Source organism: Eulemur rufifrons, chromosome 18 (genome assembly GCF_041146395.1).
Source record: "Eulemur rufifrons isolate Redbay chromosome 18, OSU_ERuf_1, whole genome shotgun sequence".
Classification (NCBI taxonomy): domain Eukaryota; kingdom Metazoa; phylum Chordata; class Mammalia; order Primates; family Lemuridae; genus Eulemur; species Eulemur rufifrons.
Window position 1 is genome coordinate 58786139 of NC_091000.1, and position 17744 is coordinate 58803882.

Below are 17744 nucleotides of genomic sequence, written 5' to 3' on the forward strand. Positions count from 1 at the left end.
GATTTCTCGGATAGGACCACAAAAGCAACAAAAGCAAAAATAGACAAATGGTATTGCATCAAACTAAAAAGCTTCTGTACTGCAAAGGAAACAATTAACAGAGCAAAGACACAACCCACAGATCAGGAAAATTTGCAAACCATACATTTGATGAAGTGCTACTTACACAAGAAACTCAAAACAACTCAATAGCAAGAAAACAACCCAATTAAAAAATGACCAAGGGACCTGTATATATGGATATATATATATAATTTCTCTATATAAGATCATATCATCAGCATGATATCTGTTTTCAGGATACAAAATCAACATACAAAAATCAGTAGCATTTCTATACACTAACAAACTTATGAAAAAGAAATTAAGAAAACAATCCCATTAACAATAGCCTAAAAAAAATACCTAGGGGTAAATTTAACCAAGGAGGTAAAAGATCTGTACATTGAAAACTATAAGACATTAATCTAAGAAAATGGACACAAATAAATGGAAAGATATCCCATGTTCATGGATTAGAAGAATTATTATTAAAATGTCTACACTATCCAGAGTGATCTGCAGATTCAGTGCAATCTATATCAAAATTCCCATTTCACAGAAAAAGGAAAAAACAATACTAAAATTCATATGGAACCACAAAAGACCCCAAATAACCAAAGCAATTCTGAGCAAAAAGAACAAAGCCGAAAGCATCACACTCCCTGATTTCATCACAGTAGGCACTTCAAAATATATTATAAAGCTATTGCAATCAAAACAGCATGGTACTGACATTTAAAAAAGGCATATCAACCAATGGAATAGGATAGAAAGCCCAAAAATAAACCCAAGTATTTATGGTCAATTAATTTTTGACAAAGAACACACAATGGGGAAAGGACAGTCTCTTCAATAAACGGTGTTCAGAAAACTGAATATTCACATGCAAAATAATGAAATTGAGCCCTTATCTCACACCATATACAAAAATCAACTCAAAATGGATTAAAGACTTACACATAAGATCTCACACTATAAAACTAATAGAAGAAAACATAGGTGAAAAGCTCCACAACATTGGTCTAGGCAATGATTTCTTGGATAGGACCACAAAAGCAACAAAAGTAAAAACAGACAAAAGGTATTGCATCAAACTAAAAAGCTTCTGTACAGAAAAGGAAACAATTAACAGAGTGAAGAGACAACCCACAGATTAACAAAATTTGCAAACCATACATTTGATAAGGTGCTACTTATATAAGGAACTCAAACAACTCAATAATAAGAAAACAAATAACCCAATTAAAAAATGAGCAAAGTACCTGGACAGGCATTTCTCAAAGGAAGACATATGATGGTCAACAGATATATGAAAAAATGCTCAACATCACTAATCACCAGGGAAACGCAAATTAAACCACCATGAGATATCACCTCACACCTGTTAGAATGGCTATTAGCAAAAAGATGAAAGATAACAAGCATGAGGATGTGGGGAAAAAGGAACCCTGGTACAGTTGGTGGGAATGTAAATTAGTGTAGACATTTTAAAAAACAGTATGCAAGTTCCTTAAAAAGCTAAAAACAGAATCGCCATATGATCCAGCAATCCCACTTCTGGGTATATATCCAGAGGAATTGAAATAACAGGCCAAGAGAACATTGCTTGAGGCCAGGAGTTTGAAACCAGCCTGAGCAAGAGCAAGACCCCATCTCTACAAAAAATACAAAAATTAGTTGAGCGTGGTGGCACACGCCTATAGTCTCAGCTATTTGGGAAGCTGAAGCAGGAGGATCGCTTGAACCCAGGAGTTTGAGGTTGCTGTGAGCTAGGCTGACACCATGGCACTCTAGCCAGGGTGACAGAGCGAGACTACATCTCAGGGGGAAAAAAAAAAGAAATAAGAATATTGAAGAGATACTTGCACTCCCACATTTACTGCAGCACTATTCACTATAGCCACGATATGAAACTACCTAAGTGTCCATCAATGAACAAATGGATGAAGAAAATGTGAGAGATATATATACATATATGTGTATATACACACATACACACATATATGTATATATACACACACAATGGAATACTATTCAGGTTTACAAAAGAAGTAAATTCTGTCATTTTCAGCAACATAGATGAACCTCGAGGACATTATACTAAGTAAAATAAACCAGGTAGAAAGACAAATACCACATGATCTCACTGATGTGTGGAATCTTAAAAAGTCAAACTTAAAGAAGCAGAGAGTAGAATGGTGGTGACCAGAGGCTAGGGTCAGGGAGAGATGTTGGTCACAGGAGACAAAGCTTCAGTTAGACAGGAAGCAGAAGATTTAGTGTTATAATCACACAGCATGGTAATCATGGTATTGATAATGTACATTTCAAAAATTGTTAAAAGAGTAGATTTTAAACATTCTCACCACAAAAACTAAGTAGGTAAGGTGATGGATACATTAATTAGCTTGATTTAATCTTTCTACATATATATATCAAAACATCACATTGCATACCACAAACATATACAATTATTTTTCAATTAAAATAAAAAATAATAAAGTGACAAAAACGTGCAAAAACTTTCACAGGCATTCAATAAATACTTTTTGAACACCTATGAACTAAATGAATACACCAGTCCCCAGGTATACTAAGGGGCTCCATTCCCTCTAACCCTGCATCATCTGCTCTTGCCAAGGGCACCAGCTACCTCTTCCTTGCTAAACCTAACGGTCAAGTCTCCATCCTCCTCTTTATTGATGTCCAGCCTCTGACTCAGTCCAACGTTCCCTGGGCAATCCTTGCTTTCCCTGGCTTCCAGCCGCCACTCTCTCCTAGTTTTCCTCCTACCTCTTTGGACCTGCCACTCTGGGTTTCCCATCTTCCCAGGGCTCCAGACTGCACACACCGCCACCACGTCCAACAGACGGCTCCCACTCCACACGGGCAGCCTGCGCTCCAGAAGTCCCCAAGCCGCCTCCTTCCAAAGGCACCATCCTCCCGGCTGCTCCTCGTCGGAAGGACTGGGCCCTGACCCTGCCCTTTCTCACACACCCCACAGCCAGGCCAGGCAGCAAATCCTGACGACTTCACCTTAACACTATGTCCGGAACCCGACCCCTCCTGACACGCCCTCTGCCGCCACTGGAGCCACGATCATGTCACCCCGGCAGCTGCAGTGACCAGAGTGACCTTTCTCAAAAGGGAGGCTCGGTCTCGAGCCCTCCCGGGGCTCGCGGTCACAGCGGTTTCCCAGGCCCACGTGCTCAGGGCGGGCTACTCACCAATCTCGCTGCCTGCCCCCTCCCTCTTCTCTGCGGCCGCAGCGACCCCCGGCAGCGCCCGGAAGACCTTGGGCCTCCGCACGTGCTGCTGACCCCACCCCAGGAACCACGGGACCCTCCCTAAGTGCCTCCAAGACTTTCTACTGGAGGCACCTGCGCCCCGACCGCGCTCCGGACCGGACCTGACCTGAGGTTCACCTGGGCGAGCTCGGGGGCCCGCCGCCCCTCGCCGTCTCCCGCGCCCCGCCCCCCGGTGGCCTCCCTACCCAGTCTTCGGTGCCTCCCTGCCCCACTCCTGCCCCCCGGTTCTCTTCGTCCCTCCGGCCTCATCCACCCCGCCGGGTCCCGGACGCCCCCAACCTTTGCTGGCCGGCGACCGCGGGGCAGGCTGGGCTGCGCATGCGCACCGCAGGTTGGTCCCGCCCCGCCCCGCGGAGCTCGTGCGCGTACAGGACGGCCGAGCCGGGTCCGGAGGCCGCCGAGACCCTAGGGGCGGCGGAGACACACCTGCAGCGGGTGAGTGCAGGGCGGCGCGGAGGCTGGACAAGGAGCCCGCGGGACGAGGCGACGGGGGCGGAGCGGCTCGGCGCCCTGCCGACCGCAGCGGCGCCTGCCTGAGACCCCGACCCCTAGCAGTTCCCCAGTCTTCTGTGTAATTGAACGATTGTTTATCTTTCTTTGGGGGATGGGGGTGTAGGATAGGGGAGGGCGCGGTGACTTGCTTCGTCTTGGTCAGCTTCCAGGAGTCATTCCACTGCCCACATGTGTAGTGAATTACTGCCTACTTTGCTTCCTCCTTGAGAAAACAGCTGGATCACACAACTTAAGGACAGAGGACTTCAAATGTTGGGGTTATTTTCCCCTGCAACGCTATTTCAAATGATGGTTGGTTCCCAGTCTAGCCTGTCAAGGCTCCAACCCAATAACGAATGCCCCCTGCCCTCCTGTGCGGTTGCCCTGCACATGTGCTGGTCCTCAGATCCTTCCAGGGCTCTGGGCTCACGTGGTTCCACGTGTCCGAGTTCCCTTAAAATCTGCCCTCGTTCCTTTTCTTTGATTCGGGCTTACCACCAGCACTACTTTTGCTAGAATGGAAATTGTTTGTGGGCATGCCAGTGGACCAGAAAGAGAAATGGTCTGAGAACTTCTGGGCAAAAACATGTTACATTAACATTTGTTTCTCAACTCTAATCTTAACCACTTCCCACCATTTGGCTGGAAGTTCAGCCCACTTTGAGGCCCCTCTCACTCCTGTAGGTTGTAACAGCACTTCAGGGACTTATGGAGTACAAGAAAATTGGGGAGGGGATCACAACCGGCTATTTTTTCCATAACATATAATATGGTATGTACTTTGTACCAGACACTTTTAAGAACTTCATGTGTATTAACCAATTTATATCATCCCCACCACCTGATGAAATAGGTACTGTTATCCCCACTTTACAGATGGGAAAACTGAGGCTGAAGGCCGTCAAGTAACTGCTCAAGGCACAAAGCTGTTGAGTGGTATTTAAACCTAAGTGCTTTGGCTCCAGAGACAAGGGTTCAAATCACTACATAGAGCACCTCTCCTTAAAGTGTTGTGTTCCATTGCTTTTGTGTTTTCATACTGACCATCATGTATTAATCCTTTACCTTCAGTCAGATACTTGGGATGGGGGAAACAGGGCCCCTTATTGCAACTTTCTGTGGTTCACAGGCCCTGTATGTAGCCCTCCACCGCCCACAGGTTCTGCCACTTCTGGGCATTGTATTCCATCAAGGTCGGGGGGCCACACCCACAGCCATCCACACACCACCACTCAACCTCATCCCTTCTCCCCGGCTTGGAAGAGCCAACTCTCCCTGACTATTGTCAGGCCACTTCCTCCTATTGAAGCATCAGCTGCCATCCGTTCCATCTTTGAAGCAACTGCAGCTTTTCTTGATGGCCTTGTGAACAAAGGCTGTTCCCCTGGAATGTTTTTTTCCTACACCCCTCTCTCCCCGTAGTAAATCCCCTCATCCTATCAGTATCAACTCAACTGTTACTTCCTCAGGGAAGCTTTCTCTGACCCTCCTCACAACTAGGTGAGATGCCTTGTCCCTAGTACAGGCTCCTGTAGTACCATGGCAGTTATCCCAGCTAAGGTTCCAAATATATGTCTTGTGTATTTTATTAAAGATTCTCTCCTGCACCACGCTGTGAAGGTGGCTTCTTGGGGTGCTTTTTTTGTTTTGTTTTGTTTTGTTTGCTCCCTGTGATATTCCCAGCTCTCAGGGTCCCTGATAGTAGATGCTCAATTAGTAAATACACATTAAATAAATGAATGAACAACTTCATGGAAAAAGCAGCCTAAAAGAGGATAATGGCTTGGCTATGTCTACTAAAATTTAAAAAGCAAATGACTTTTTCTTTCTTTTTCCCATGAGTCTGGCTATAGCTGCACAAAACAAACCAAAAATAAGTAAACAAGCAAAGAAGACTCATCCTATTCACAGAGATTTTCCTGGGACAACTGGTAAGATGAGAGAAGAATCTACACGCACATACGTTGGAAGGTAGTATTGCCTGCTTGCTTTAGTGACATTCAGACATGCCAAACTTTACCTCTGAAAAGAGAACCAATCTCCTCTCCGCCCTGAGTTTTATATCCTCTTGGGATTCCTCACTTTACTGATTATCATGCTGCCCCTCACGGGGGACTGTCCTCTGTAAGCCTCTGCTGCAAGTATAAACATGGACGTAAACACCTAGGGATGGTCAGCACCAAGGATGACCGATGAGTTGTAATTCTAACCTCCATCAGCTGGTCAGTGGATCTGCATTCGGTATGTAGCCACAGCTTCTTCCACCCCTGCTATGCACAGCAACAATGCACACAGCACATGCTTCAGAAATAAAATTGACATGAATAACCAACTGTGAACAGTGGCAGACAGGAAAGTGGGGGTTGCAGGTGTTTGCATGCCCTATGGTGAGAAGAGCAAGGTCATGAGGACAAGCCTACATCAGAGGGCAGTCTGGGGCCACGAGAACAGCACACTGTCTTTCGATGGTTGGATGGGGGAGATGGGGGAGCCAGTGCCCATATTCTTAATATCCAAGAGCTCTGTTCTTTCGTTTTTATGTTTATACCATCCAATTTGTGGTTGTTTTGTTTTGGTGGATGCAACACATTTTATTTTTTTAAAAGATATTAAATGAAAGAATGACAATATGTCCTCACTGCCCCTTTGGAGGGGAGTTTCCAAAGTGGTTCTTTTTGTTTCCACCTTCATCAGCAGATGTGGTTCTCCCTTCATGCCTCCCATGGTTTGAAGGTGACCCCTCCAAAATTTACGTTGAAACGCAGTCCCTGTTGTGATATTAAGAGGTAGGGCCTTTGGGGAGGTGATGAGGTCGTGAGCACTATGCCCTTGTAAATGGATTAATGTCCTTGTAATAGAGGCTTCAGAGAGAATTCACCTCTCTAGCCCTTTTGCTTTCTGCCCTGTGAGGACACAGCAAGGCCCCATCTTGGAAGCAGAGAGCAGCCCTCACTAGACACCGATGCCGGTGATTTGATCTTGGACTCCTCAATCTGCAGAACTATAAGAAATAAATTTCTGTTCTTTGTAAGTTACCCAGTTTGTGGTATTTTGTTACAGCAGCACAAATGGACTGAGACAATGCCCCCATGATCTCTAATGAGGTGTCCAGGTTCTCCACACTTACCAGTGTTTGCCATTGGTTGGGAAGTTGTCCTTGGTTATTGGGTGGCAGCAGGAAGGAGTTGAGTGAGGAAGGTCCACGTTTGAGGACATCTCACCTGAGACCTTTCTGCCCTGGTGCTCGGTCTCCATGATGTTTCAAGGATCAGAATCAAAGTCCCAACAGGTTCCAAATGCTGATTCTTTCTCTCATGGGAAACCTATGCAGTTTTAGGGGGTTCTTTTAAGCATAGCTCTTTGACATAGTCTACTCAGTTTCTGCATCTTGGTGGGTTTGAGTCTTTTCCAGCCAAGGGCATCTCTCCTGGCAGAAAGCCAGTGGGACAGAATCCTTTCCAAGAAAACTCAACAGCAACTCCCCTTCCCGTGGACCACATCAAGCTCGTGGAAAACATGCCTGAATCCTTTCACTGCCAAACTCTGCAAATGGAGGTGTTCCGAGCACAACCCAAACTCTCTTTGGTCTGCTCCCTCAGGCCCATGGGGCCATGTCTTCTCACCTGTGGCTTTTTCAGGTACATACTGGATCCCACTCCCTGAGTCCCTCCAGCTCCGGGAATGCAAGTCAAGCTCTCTGGGTGGCTTTCTGATGCCCTCCTCGCTTGTCTTGAGGTGCCGGGAAAAGCTCCACTGTCCTCCCTCACGAGAGATAGGAAACATACGTGCATTTTAACAACAGAGAATTTTTCCTTTATACGTCTCAGGTGGGTGAGGGGATAATCGTGGCACAACAGCAGCAATAGCTACTGAGCTCTTCCTAGGTGCCAGGCACTGTTCTCAACACCTCCCATGGATTATTTTATTCTTTAATCCTCACAATGACCCTATGAGGTGGAGGCTGTGGCTGTCTTCATTTTACAGATGAGGAAACGGAGGCATGGACAGCCGAACCAATCTGCCTGGGTCACGAAGCTGGTAAGGGCAGAGTCAGGGTCTGAGGCCGGACTGCTAACTACTGCGGGTGGTCTGACACCTCTGCCTCTCTTTAAAAGGCGGGAATGTTGTCACCTCTTTTTTCCTAAGCCTTCTGAACCTAAGCCAACATTGAGACAATTAGAAACATTGCATTTAGTATCTCGATACGTGAATATACATACATACACATACATATATAGTGTATGTGTGGTTTTTTTCCTTTTGCTCCCTGAATTGCCCCTATTTTCTCCTACTTTCTTTTCTCTGTTTGTTTTGGTTGTTTTCATGTTGGAATATCTGACAATCCTTGACTGTTCATAACCAAGACTCCAAACAATGGCTAGGATGATCTGTGTATTGGGGTGGAGGGAGGTAGCAACCGTTGAGCTTCACTGTTGGGCAAGGAGAGAGAGAGTTCCTTGGAGGACACAAAAATGTCAGTCTTTGAGGCTTTCCGGTCTTTTAAAGAAGAATCATAGTATCCTGTTGGCAGAGGGTATTTGCCTGTTTTCGTGACTGAGTTGTGGAAGAGGGCTTGGGGTGGGGTAGGAAGTCTTTAATATTTAGAATGTAGACTTTCTCTGAGTCCTCTTTTTTAGCACAGCATCTCTCCCTCACTCTGCTCTGCTTGGTGTCCCCAGGTTGTCCCCAAGTCTGGTGCAATTTTTCCAAAGTAGAAACCTTTAGCTTTGTGCAAGGATGGGGGGTGGGGGGAAGAAGAAGCAAGAAGGGGGGAGGGGAGGGAGGAGGAGGGAGCAGAACTTTAGAAAAAGCTGTCCAGCTCCAAATACCACATCCTACTGATATTTTTGAAGAGATCAAGTTAAATTTATAAATTAAGGAGAATTAACAGATTTATGATATTGTGCTTTCCTATTATAAAATAGCATACACCTTTTCATTTATTCAAGTCATCTTTTAAATCTCTCAGGAGTTGGTTTTAAACTTTCTTCATACAGATTTTCCACATTTCTTGTTTAATTATTCCAAAGTATTTTTATAATTAAAAATAAATTGTTGAAGTTAACCAAAGTATGTGCTCATTTGAGAAAGTCACCTTTACATGAACAATTGAACGGAACAAAGGACAAGACATTAGGAAGTCAGAAGCTAAGAAACATGGGAATCAAAAGTTCAGTATTCTTCAAATGAACTGGGTAGATTTGGCCACCCCTAGTTTAATCTCATCCATCCATGGATTCATTCCTCCATTCATCTCCTCATTCATTTATCAATTATGTGCCAAACACTGGTGAAGCTTTCAATTAGAGCGCTGCATGAGAGCTGATAATATTAACAAGAATGATCATGCATGGATAAAATAATAAAATTCCGCCATCAGACTACACTGTTTTGATCTTTTCTTCTTAGCCTCTCCCTAAAATTTTAAACACTGAAATTTTGCTTTTGTGTTTTCTCCTCTCCTTTCTAATAGCTCTACTGAGTACCTATTGTAAAAGTTAACATTCTCCCTAGGAGCACAAAGCATTTTTTAATAATCTTCCACCAGAGTCTTCAACAAGTTTGGTGTGAGCTGGTGAGAGGTCAAGACAAAAGACTGAGATTGAGGCAAAACTAATGGGTGGCCCTGCCCCTAATCACCACACTTCACTAGGCTAACGGAAACAAAAACACCCTCAAGAAACAAACAGAAAAGATGCTTATGGTTTTAGTTTACTCCAGCAGACATTTGTCCATTTTGTTACATATTTGATATATATTTATTTTTGAACATACTTGATCACTTACTCCCCCCAGTTTGTGATAATCACTGGTGTGTGCGGAGAGGTGTGTTGTGGCAGTGTTCTGTGGGACTTAAGAGCACCAAATTAAGGGGCCAGTCTGCCCCAATTATGTCTTAGCATGTTGAACCTCAGACTCTTTATCTTTAAATTGGGACTGATCGTGCTCATTCTCACCGTATTGTGAGGATTAAAGACATGGGGTATGAAGAGTATTTAACATAGTGCCGGGCATATAGTAACACCCAGTAGGCAGGTGCTGTTCATTTGCTACTTTTCAGGACTAATTTATGAAATTACTGTATAGATTTCACTTTGAGAAAATCTAAGTTGTTATTGCCACCTATAGACCCCCTCACCTTTGTACTGTTTCATCAATCTCCTTGAAAAAGAGTACACTGACCCTCTTGGAAAGGTATGAAATTAATGTTAATAAGATTCTGAATGTTACAGTACAGCAAACAGGTGTGATTCTGGAACCAGCAGCATTAGCAATACCAGGAAGTTTGTTAGAAACCCCAGAACTCTCAATCAGAATTTGCATGTTAAGATTTCTGGGTGATTCCTGTGTACTTTAAAGTGTGAGAGGTACTGCCCTTGTGTACCTAGCAGTGGATGGGAAGTTGTTACAAAGAGCTGCTACAGCCAGGGTGGGTGGGTGTAATACGGCATTATATAAGTCATACATCCTTATTCTTGCCCAATGGAAAATTTATCTGTTTTCATCTGGAATCAAAACCCACAAATTATACTTCCCATCAAAAAGAGGAAATGAAATGCCCATCCTTTATTTCATGCAGAATGCTGATCTGCAGAGCACACAGTGTTGAAGTGAGGAGGAAAGCTGAGCACTAAGCAAACTGAGGCACTTTTCCCTGAATACTAAGCAATTAGTGCCCGACATTTGTAAGTTTCCTTGGAAATATAATTGATAATATCTCCAATTATAAAATCTCTGAATTATTTTTCAATAGTCTGTACCATTTTGCATTTTTTCCAACTCTATGTGAGAGTTCCTCCCCTGCACGTGGTGGTGTCAGTATTTTTAAAGGCTAAGAGGTGTATGGTGGTATCTCATTGTGATTTTAATTTGCATGTCTCTAATAAATAACAATGTTGAGTATCTTTTTGTGCAATTATTTGCTATCCATATCTGTTTAGTGAAGTGTCTGTTCAAATATTTTACCTGTTTTTTAATTGGGTGGGTTGTTTTGTTTTCTTATTATTGAATCGTGAGAATCCATTACATGTTTTGCAAATTTTTTTCTATCTGTGGCTTGTGTTTCCATTTTCTTATGAGTATCTCTCAAAAAGCAAACGTTTTAACATTTTGATGAAGTCTAATTTATCAATTTTTTTCTTTTATGAATTGTGATTTTTGTGTCATAAATAATCTTTGCCTAAACCAAAATCACAAAGATCTTCTTTTATGTTTTCTTCTAGAAGTACACTGTATAATATGGTAGCCACTGGCCAAATGTGGCTACTTAAATTTAAGTCAATTAAAATTTGATTCAATAAAATTAAAGATTCAGTTCCTTAGTCACATTAGTCACATTTTAAGTGCTCTATAGCCTCATGTGGCCAGTGGCTGCTGTATTGAGTAGCAGAGAATTATAAAACATTTCCATCATTACAGAAAGTTCTGTTGGAAAATGTTGCCATTGAAGTTTAATAGTTTTTGTTTTTACATTTACTTCTGTGATCCATTTTGACCTAGCAAACTCACTCCTGGGTATTTCAAAAGAAATGGAGACTTACATCCACAAAAACACCTGAATGCTAATATTTATAGCAGTTGTATTCTTAATTGCCCAAACCTGGAAATAACCTAAATCTCCATCAACTGTGAGTGGATAAACAAATTGTGGTATCGCCCCACAATAAAAAGGAATGAATGGATGAATAGCATATGCAGCAATGTGGATACATTTCAAAAGCATTATGTTAAGTGAAGAAGTCAGACTCAACAGGTGACATACTGTTTGATTCTATTTATGTCACATTCTGGAAAAGGCAAAACTATAGGCATAAAAATCATGTCAGTTACCAGGGCGTAGAGGTGTTAAGGGATTGACTATAAAGGAACATCAGAAAATTTTAAGGGGGAGATAGAAACATTCTATATCTTCAGTGTGGTGGGGGTTACATTACTACAAATATTCGTCAAAACTCATAAAACTGTTCACCTAAAAACAGTGAATTTTACTATATATAAATTATACCCCAATAAATCTAACTTTAAAAAATAAGAGCTGTGAATAGTTTATAAGCAAAGAATGAAGATACAGGTTTGCGCAAGTTATCTGTTGCTGTGTAATAAATGATGCCATCACGTAGCAGCTTAAAACAATGAACATTTAACATTTCTTACCTCGTAGTTTCTTTAGGTCAGGAATTTGGGGGCAGCTTAGCTGGGTGATTCTGGCTGAGGATTTCTCAGGAGTTTGCAGCCAAGATGACCGTGGAGCTGCTGTCATCTGAAGGTGTGACCGGGGCTGGCAGCTCTGCAAGCTGAGCTGTTCCCACATTCCTGACCTGCAAGAACTGTGAGATAATAAATGTTGTTTTAAGCTGGTAAGTTTTGGGGTAATTCATTACACAGCAGAAGGCCAGTAACACATATCCCAGTGGCACGGAGAAAATGAGAAGGGCCCAAATCAGCAGAAACAACTTGGTGCCTGTAGAGATTTGGTAGAAAAGGCACCTCTCACCTCCCAGCTCAGCTGGGAATCCCCAAGGCAGGGACAAGGTGCTCAGCTAGGCAAGGTTCAAGAGGGGATTTCCTGATGTTTTTGGAAACAGAGGAGGAGAATTAGGCATAGGATGAGAAGAAAGCAGTGTACACTCTTGGAACTGTCCATTTGTCCAGGGCCTACCCCGGTCCACGGCCCTTTGAACTTGCTCGTGTGCCCCATGATGGATACGTGTGGGTGAAGGCACCTCCAAGAGAGGAGGACCCGTGACCTGGCAGGGGGATGGAGAGGGGCTCCCAAGACGAACGAGCAAGGACTACAGGGCCCCTGAGAGCAGTTCACCCTAAGGGAAGAAGCAGGAAGTCATGTTGAGCAGGACTCAACACCAGGGCCAAGGTTGGGAGAGGAGCAGTGGGTATGGGTGGAGCACCTGACCTGATCCCGTCCCCAGCTAGACTCCTCAACAACATATGAGCTCTAAAGCGGAAAAGGCTTATGTGAAATTAAAGCATTTGGCTCATTAAACTCTGTGATGCCTGGAGTTTAAGGATCTTTCCTGGGATCTCTAAGATTTTAAGCCCAGAAAGAGTAGGAATCACAAGTCATTACCAATCACCCAGGAGAAATGATGTGTGGGCAACGGCCCAGGAAGAGTGTCAAGGAATGACCGGGTAGGGATGAGTCATCTTGCTGAGATGGCAGTGGCATGAAGGGCGGCCCAAACCTGGGATACTGTAGTTATGCAGCTGTGGGCTGATTGATTATCATAATAAGTGTCTAAGTGGTAAAGTAACCTTATTTATACCCTCAGCTGGTGAGATCTGGGGACATTCTAATTACAAAGGAACAGCAGTCTGAATCTTAATTGCAAGCAGCAGAAACCAACACTGACTGGTTTAATTAGGAAAATTAATTTATTAAAAAGATAGCAGGCCGGGTGTGGTGGCTCACACCTGTAATCCCTGCAATTTGGGAGTCTGAGGTAGGAGGATTGCTTGAGGCCAGGAGTTCAAGACCAGGCTGGGCAACAGTGAGACCCCCATCTCTACAAAAAATTTTAAAAAATAGTTGGGCATGGTGGTGCACACATATGCTCCCACCTACTCAGGAGGCTGAGGAAGAAAGATGGCTTGAGCCCAGGAATTTGAGGTTGCTGTGAGCTATGATGATACCACTGCACTCTAGCCCCAGCAACAGAGTGAGACCCTATCTCAAAACAAAACAAAACAAAAAAACTCGATAGCAACTCTATTCATAACACACCCCCCATGGAAACTACTCAAATGTTTGAGTGAATAGATGAATAGATAAACTGCAGCACATCTATACAACATAATACTATTCAATAAAAAGGAATGGACTACTGATATATGAAACAACTTGGATGAATCTCAAAGACATTGTGCTCAGTAAAAGACACCAGACACAAAAGGCTACCTACTATATAATTACATTTCTATAACATTCTAGAAAAGATAAAACTTTAGAAACCAGATCAGTAGTTGTCAGAGGTGGGGAAGGGTGTGGCTATAAGACAGCAGGTGATGAAAACTGTCTGTAGCCTGGTTGTGGTGATGGTTATACAAACGTATGCTGTGTCAAAATCACAGAATTATACACTAAAACAAAACAAAACAGAAATGTGACTCGATTGTGGTGATGGCTGGACAACTTTATAAATTTATTAAAACGCATTGAATTGTTCAACTACGATGTGTGAATTTCATGGTGAGTAAATGAAACCAGGAAGAGTAGGGGATGGGGAGGTAGGGGCTGCTCTTCCTTCTACTTTTGCTATGTTTGAAAATGTTCACATTCAAACGTTAACAACAGCAACAAAACGAGACCAGGTATCTCACAGAATCAGTGGGACCAGGTCTGGGATCTCCCGCCAGGAGCAATGCTCAAAATCCCACTGCAGAACTGCTGCAGAAAGAACACCTCCGTAGCCACCACCAGGAACCAGACCTGTGCTTGGACCGCAGAGGCTGCTCATTCTGGATGTGGAGGCGACCCCAGACACCTCTCTCTGCTGCCGAAGAAGTGGAACTTCTGCATCCTCTGTCCTTGTCAGAGAGAGTTCTTTCTGGTCCCTTCTTTTCATCACTAGTTCTCTTTCCAAAGTCCGGGGCAGGTGCCTCTGTTTGGCAGAACCTCAGTCCTGTGGCTGAGCAACTAGCTTGCATTTTCACCTTCTAGAGTGGAAGGCTGCTTCTGCCTCCCGCTAAAACTCATAAGGTGGGAGAATTCCCCAAACAGGAAAGAGAGGCAGGTAGGCAGGTACCTAACAGCAGGAAAGAAAAATGACGCCCATTGTTAATAGCAAGCACGGCTCCCTTTAAAGTGTTGCTTTAAATTGGCCTCCTTTGGTCTGGAAATGTTTCCTATTACAGTAGCATGCCCACACATTTTCCAAAACACGAAGACGGGAGACAGGGTGTCTACTTGCCTGCGCATCTCTTCTTCCACATACTCCCTTACAGTTTCTAGACAGACCCTTGCACACTCCAACCCTGTTAGCATTTTTTGCTGCAGTGTATTTCATAAGATGCTTTTTTTCTTTCTGCCTTCTTAGCCAATAACAGTCCATGGCAATGAGGCGTCTAAAAACTTTTTGACACATAAAGACAGCTTTGAATCACACATCACACCGTTACAATACACCCAGACCAAAGTGAGTAGAAGGCAAGTTCGCAAGTGTCTGCTTACTTTGATGTATTTGTCCACTGGCAAAACCCTGTGGTGGAGGAAGGACATCCTCCATTGCCCTACATCTCACAGAATGCCAAGATGGGACCTATGTAGTCCATTTCCTCCATGGCAACTGGCTATCATGCTTCATTTAAGCTGTCCATGTATCATTGCAGGAGAGATTTTTATAGCGCTCTGTATGTCCTAAGTGCTTTCAAGTCATTCAGGAAATAGTCTTGGCAGGGCGCGGTGGCTGACGCCAGTAAAGCCTGTAAATCCTAGCTCTCTGGGAGGCCGAGGAGGGAGGATCACTCTAGGTCAGGAGTTCAAGACCAGCCTGAGCAAGAGCGAGATCCCATCTCTACTAAAAAATAGAAAGAAATTAGCCAGACAACTAAAAATATATAGAAAAAATTATCCAGGCATGGTGGCGCATTCCTGTAGTCCCAGCTACTTGGGAGGCTGAGGCAGAAGGATCTCTTGAGCCCAGGAGTTTGAAGTTGCTGTGAGCTAGGCTGACGCCACGGCACTCTAGCCTGGGGAACAGAGGGAGACTCTGTTTAAAAAAAAAAAAGGAGATAGTCTTCCCTGAATCTCTAGGTCAATGTTAACATCTTCTGTTTTAAATACAGTCACCTGGACATAGAAGTTAAGTGACTGGGCCGAGGTTAGAGAATGAGGTATAGTCAAACCTGGGATTGTATGATCTAATTGAAAAAGAAGATTCCAACACTTCATCATTCGTTGAAAGAAGGCTGTGCTAAATCCAGGCCACTTTTGGTTTTATTTTTTTTAAGACAGAGTCTTGCTCTGTCGCTCTGTCACCTGGGCTAGAGTGCTAGGTGTCAGCCTAGCTCACAGCAACCTCAAACTCCTGGACTCAAGAGACTCTCCTGCCTCAGCCTCCCGAGTAGCTGGGACTACAGGCATGCGCCACCTAACGCCCAGCTAATTTTTCCTATTTTTAGTAGAGATGGGGTCTCGCTCTTGCTCAGGCTGGTCTCGAACTCCTGAACCCAAGAGATCCTCCCACCTTGACCTCCAAGAGTGCTAGGATTACAGGCGTGAACCATGGCGCCTGTCCAATCCAGGCCACTTTAAAAGTCAAAATCAAGAGAAGGATTAAGTTAGCTCTGAGCTGATTCCTTCTGAAGCTTGGCTTGGGGGAGTGCTGACCTGGGAAGGATCCAAAACCTCACTACTGTAAAGACTTCTAAGTCTATCCAGATCAGCACCTTGACCACAGACACTAAAACTGCCACTGGATATATTTCTCCCTGTGTTTTTATATATTCACACTCATGTCCTAAAAATGACCTTTACAGGGATTAACAGAAGAGGTAGTTTAGACCCAGGGTGACTAAAATTGATATTAAAAAAATGTTTACCTTAATAAAGCGGTTATTTCTTGGCTATTAGCCAAGCTATTCGCTATTAGTGGTTAAAAGCTAATATTTTATTATTGTTTTCTTAATAATAGGGTAAGTTTAAAATATATGTGGCAAAAATACTACACCTTTTTGTAGGGCTCTCAATCAAGGGGAGGTTAAAAGCACTGAAATGAATCCTAGGGTGTTGCTGTGCAAAATCAATCATTGCTACCTCTGGGCTTTAGCATCAGAATGCTGCATGTCTCCCAATTTTTCATCTCATACTCGTCACAGGGACTGAAGGAAAGCTCTAGAAGGGAATTCAAATTCTGTTCTCCTTGCATTCCAGAGAACCCTACAATTAAGCAATAGCGATTTACTGAGAAAATCCAAGAAAGTGGATCATTCCTCAGTCTTGTAGAAAAAGCTTCTGCCTAAATTGACTTCTCTGTTCACTCTTGTACTTTATCCTCTGGGCACCAACTAATTTTTTGAGCTCTTCACCGTCAGCTGTTTATTTCTGAGTCGGCGTAGTGCAATATTGTAGAGAAAGAAAGTATTTGGTTATTTGACCCAGAGCAGGTAGGAAAGGAGCCTGTTGAGTGTGCAGTGCAAAACCCACCAGGTAAACTATTGAAATGCCATTTTCCGAATTGACCATTGAGTAATCCAGATGCCAGCTCAAAAAGAAAATGAGTGACTTTGGCCTGCCACATTTCAGAGTCCAGGTCACAAAAGGCCAGCAGAGGTGGGTGTTGAAGAGAACACTTAGCTGGAAGTGTGGCCTAACACAACAAACTAAGCTTGCTGGCATATTTCCTGGTTGGTTAAACTGGGGGATTAGACAGATTGTTTTCAAACTTTTTTTAAGTTGCAGAATCTTTTCTTCAAATGAATCCCGCAAATCTGATGAGCAGGATGTCCCAGACTTAAAGATGTACATAAACGGAGATGATTACAAAGCAGAAGCCACGGCGCATTGGCAGTATAAGATGAAGATTCTTTTAGGGACTGCATTTAGCATTCAATGAAGCTGACAGGAACATTTAGTTAGCCATATAACTGGTTTATCTCTGACAAAACATTAAACGAGAGAACTGTGTTCCTCTTTAAGCCAAATAAGCAAAACAAAACAGCTTCTTTTTTTAAAATCTTCTATCTACTTTTGGGAACATATCTTAACAATAAGAACAAACATTTATGGAAGGCTTAATATGTGCCAGACACTGTGCTAAGTATTTACATATTGCTTCATTCAGAGTTTCTGTTGAAAGTGGCAGAAACCTACCTCGTGCTGACTTATGCAAAAGAGAATGTATCACATAGCGTTGAAAAGTCCAGGAGTATAAGAAACTTCAGAAATGG

At 43.3% G+C, this 17744-nt stretch overlaps 1 protein-coding gene across 2 annotated transcripts in view; it reads right to left on the bottom strand.

Moving 5' to 3' along the window:
* SIRT5 (sirtuin 5) overlaps positions 1-3657 on the bottom strand; it is a 33738-nt gene extending 30081 nt beyond the window's left edge. The window contains exon 1 of one of the 2 annotated variants that reach the window (XM_069493161.1): positions 3630-3657. The gene's annotated coding sequence lies outside the window, so the exon portion shown is untranslated. The other variant, XM_069493160.1, reaches the window with a different exon arrangement.
* Between the last annotated feature and the right edge of the window lie 14087 nt (positions 3658-17744).